General features: G+C 41.3%; 1 non-coding gene across 1 annotated transcript; it reads right to left on the bottom strand.

Moving 5' to 3' along the window:
• Window positions 1-222: 222 nt before the first annotated feature.
• LOC123253181 lies at window positions 223-347 on the bottom strand. The gene has a single exon (XR_006506566.1). It is a non-coding gene; the product is annotated as a U6atac minor spliceosomal RNA (small nuclear RNA).
• Window positions 348-4,813: the final 4,466 nt, after the last annotated feature.

Here is a 4,813-nt window from a genome sequence, read left to right as displayed (position 1 = left end):
AAATGAGGATGAATTGCAGGGTTTACCCTCCCCAGCCACCCAAGCAGGAATCAGAGCGCCGACCAACACTTCAGCAAACCTATCCTGAAGGATGTCATCTACTAGAGAAGCCATCTAGTATAAACTATGATATATAGCATGTCATATTAATATAATATAGTATAATATAATATAATATAGTATAATATAGTATAGTATAATACAATAAATACAATACAATACAATATGATATGATATAATATGATATAAAAAAGTGACAATGCCTTAATCATATATGTTGTAAAAGGCCACTAGGACCTCTTCCATCCTTATCAAGGGGAGTGCTAATGTCTCCCTTCATACCTTTCATTTTACAAAGGAAGAAACTAAGGTCCAATGATTTAAAACAAAAAAAAAAAAATGGAGTCTCAGTGGATGGAGAGTCAGGCCTAGAGACATGAGGTCCTAGGTTTAAATCTGGCCTCAAATGCTTTCTAGCTGTATGACCCTGGCTAAGTCACTTAATCCCCATTGCCTAGCCCTTACCGCTATTCTGTCTTGGAACCAATACACAGCATTGATTCTAAGATGGAAGGTAAGAGTTTTAAATAAATAAATTAAATAAATAAAATAAACTATTTTTTTAAATCTCTTGTCCAAAGCCACAGAGGAAATAAGTGGTAGAACCAGAATCTGAACCCAAGTCTTTTGATTTTTTAATCTACTACCCCATCTACTATGCCATGGTCCAGAAGAGGGCAGAGAGAAGCCTTCTGATTCAGAGCTGTTGTTTCATTTAATCCCTGCTGCCCTCTTTTTCCCAAATCTGGCATTTTTAAAACATTTGATGGATGCCCTGACATGGCAAGTTTACTTTTTTTAGGACAAAGCTAGTCACAAAAGCAGAATGATTGAGAGTCTCAAAACCTAGGATCCTATTGGGTTCTACCTTCTTACTCTGGGAGGTAGTCTGTGATCTTGGGGGCAAATCACACACACATATAAACACCCCCCAAAAAGTATCAATATCAGAACCGCAAGAGATATTGAAGACCAGCCAGTCTAATACTCATCTCAAAGAGGAAACGGAGACCTAGAAAAGTGAATAACAACCACAACAATAGTAATATCTGATATCTATTATTTTGTTTCATCCATAGCCTACCTCTGTATGAAGAGCATGGGTTATTGCCCTCATTTTACAGAGGAGGAAACTGAGGCCTAGAAGGAAGTGACTTGTTCGGAACTGCAGATTATTCAAACTGAAAGGGACCTTGGAAGCCCTCCAGTCTAGTCCTTGCATTTTATAAAGGTAGAAACTGAGGCCTTCCTTGAGTGGTTGATGACTTGGGTTGAGTGGCAGAACAAAGACTCAAACTCAGGTCTCAGGCCCAAGTACAGCACCTTTTTTTTTTTTTTTTTTTTTTTTTTTTAAATCTTACCTTCTTTGATTCCAAAACAGACCAGCAGTAAGGGATAGGTAATGCGGGTTAGGTGACTAGGAAGTGTCTGAGATATGATGTCTAGGCCTGGGCTCTCAATCCACGGAGCCACCTAGCAACCCCTCTCTTGATTTTATAGAAAGGAAAGAGGCTTAGGGAAGGAAGTTAAGTGACTTGCATAGGTAGTCTTGGCGGGAGAGGACAGAGCAGGAGTGAGGAAGATGATGAGACCTTACCTACCTGGACCTTGTTTGGGTCTAGGGTAACTGCTCCAGCAGAGGGTTCATTAGCCTTCTGGGGAGTAGTTTCCACTTAGAAACTAGGACGTTCGGAGTTGGAATGACAATTAACAGTTCCCTGAATGTGGCCCCAGTTGGAGTCCAGGTTTTGAATAGAAAAGACCCTCCCCATTTGGGCCAGCCCTCCCTCCTCTCCCTCCCCCCACTTCTCTACTTCTTTGCCCAAACTTTGGCTCTGAACTGAGCACTTCCGTTTTTAATTAGGCCTGGGCCCCAGTGTCCCCCTATTGTCCCAGGGGAAGAGAAGGGGGGGTGCGGTTTCTCCTTGCCCCCCTCTCTCAGCCTGGGGTGGGGGCTGGGGGGGTAGCTCCCTTTCAGAACTTTCAGGATTAAATCCATTGTTCTGGGGGTATTTATAGCCAGCTGCCTGAATTAAGTGAAGATTAAGGGGAGGATGGAAAGGGATGGGAGAAGGGCTAAAGAAGGAAGGTTGTTTTTGCTAGGGGATGCTGACAACTTTGAGCAGTCCCCAGCCCTCCTCCTGCCTCTCTGCCCTTTGTGTGAGGGATGCTGAGAGACCCCAGAGACCTGCCACAGCTTCGTTGTATGACCCTGGGCAAGTGCTTTCCCACTTCTCTCAGCCTCAGTCTCTTCTGTAAGATAAGAGGATAGGGCTAGATTCACTTCAATTCAGCCATCTGTTTCTTATAGATATCAGTTTAAATTTTCAAAATTGGTGCTTCTAACTTACTTTTATTTCTGAATAGAGCCCACCTGGGCAAGCATTCCCTTATAACAAAAATAATTAAGGTTTTTTTTTTGCATTTTAATTTTTTTTATTGTTTTTAAAAATATTTTAACATGTTTACATGATTCTTTCCCTTCCCTTTTCCCTCCCCCTTCCACAGCCAACAAGCAAATCCATTGGATTATACACATGTTATTTCTTGATGCCTATTTCCATATTATTCATCAAAAATAATTTTTAAAAGAGGGTAGAAGGAAAGCAATTCAGCAAAACTAACCAACTCACTCACCCAATATGATAGTATGTATGATATTCAGTAACCATAGATCCCCTACAATGAAGGGAAGAAGATTTTCTCAACCTCCTCTGGGCCAAGCTTGGTCATTAAAATTAGTGTTACCTTTTCTTAAGCCTTACCTTTTGTCTTAGTAACAATTCTAAGAGAGATGAATGCCAAAGGTGGGCACTCTATGTTAAATGACTTGCCCAAGGTCATAAAGCTAGAAAAAATGCCTGGAGTTAGATTTTAATCCAAGTCCTTCTTATTGCAAGCCTGGTGCTCTATCCACTGTGCTACCTAGCTGCCTCAATCTTTGACTTTAACTTTTAGATATTTCTGTTACAGTCATTCATAGCCACAGAATAAGATTCTACTATAATGGGAAGAAGCAGCTGGATGGCTCAGTGGATTGAGAGCCAGGACTAGAGAAGGGAGGTTATGGGTTCAAATATGACCTCAGACACTTCTTAGATATGTGACCCTGGACAAGTCGTGTAACCCCCATTGCCTAGCCTTTACTAGTCTTCTGTCTTGGAACCAATACTCAGTACTGAAAAAAAAAAATCTATGTGCCAGGGAATGGGTATACCAAAAAAAAAAAAAAAAGAAAGAAAGAAAAGAAAAAGAAAAAGAAAGAAACACAGACCCTGCCCTCCAGGACATTTGTAACCTACACTGAAATACAACCAGAAACACAGATAAGTGAATCAAGGCATTAGAGAACCCTAAAAAGCTTGGGGAGCTTCCCTAGAAAAACAAGAGCTAAAACCTTTTTAGGTGGGGATTCTAATAGACACAGGAGAAGAAATTGAAGGATGAAAGACAGAATTTAGACCCTAGAAATCCCCTCGGCCCAGCCTGCATTTATTAGAATCCTCTTGTGGGCCAGGTTTGGTGCTAACTTGGGTGAAAGATCAGGTGATTTGGAGAAGGAGCAGTTTTCCAATCTTGCACACTCTGCCTTGATTTGTTCAAAGATCCTTCTCAGCTCACATGTTCTCTGATTCCCAATTAAATCCTTCAGGGAGGGTGAAACACCTGCTGCTGAAACCACCCCCATCCCCAGTGCTGGGTGCCCCAGGGGCTGGGGAAAAGTAGGAGACATCTTGCCTGTTCTGCTGGAGTTCCCAGTTTAATTGAATACATATACAAATGAATAGAGGATAAATTGTGCCAGTCAGTGTTTGCTCTGTGAGGGCTAGAACCCCTGGGGACTAGGAGCTTTCCTGTGTGAGGGGGTCAACCAAGCTCCTGGTGGGTAAGGAGATAAGGAAGGCCTCCCAGCTCACAGGATCTTATCTCTAAAGCAAGGCCAGCTATGCTAATCCCCTCATTTACAGAAGAGAAAACCGAGGGCTGGGATGGTTAAGTCACACAGATTGTAAGTATTAAATGCAGGATTTGAACCTACCACCCATAACGCCAAAGCCACACTACCAAGATGAGCCACTTTTGAGACTCAGCAGGACCTATTGCTAATTTCTGACTCAGGTTTTGAAAGGACCCCAATTTCATCAGTTTGTGTACTTATTGTCTTCCCCTAAGTTGCTGGGATCATCTTCCCCCTCAAAAATCATTTCCTGGTAGCCACTGAATTTGGAGAGTGAGCGCTTTGCTCCCATTCTCTGAGTCTCCCTTCTCTTTAAAATGAGGAGGTGGGACTAAATCAGGGGCTCTCAACTTGGAATACATGTGTCCAGAGGATATAAGCTTGTCTGGAAGTTATGGGCACTACTTAGGAACTAACTATATTTTTCTATAATCTTTTTAGTTTTGTATTGTGCATGGAAACTCTAGCATTTATTTCCTTCTATATTGAGTCAATCTCTGTATTTCTTAAGTGCATATATACAGCAGACTCTAAAATTTATTTCCATTTATACTGAATCAATCTCTGTTATATTTCTTAGATATGTATATATGGTAGACTCTAGAATATATTTCCTTTTTTATTGAATAAAGTATACAGGAAAGTTTACTTAAAGCTAAGGGTTATGGGGCAGGAAAAGATTGGGAACTCCTGGAGCAGATGGTCTATGAAAGCCCCTCTCAGTTCCAAGTTCTAGAATCCTCTGAACCCAGGGAAAAATTTGTTGTTGTTTTTTTCAGATATGTTGAGGTCCTG

This window comes from Gracilinanus agilis, chromosome 6, assembly GCF_016433145.1.
Source record: "Gracilinanus agilis isolate LMUSP501 chromosome 6, AgileGrace, whole genome shotgun sequence".
Lineage (NCBI taxonomy): Eukaryota > Metazoa > Chordata > Mammalia > Didelphimorphia > Didelphidae > Gracilinanus > Gracilinanus agilis.
The sequence above is the reverse complement of the archived record's forward strand: the minus strand, read 5'-3'. Positions and strand labels throughout refer to the sequence as shown.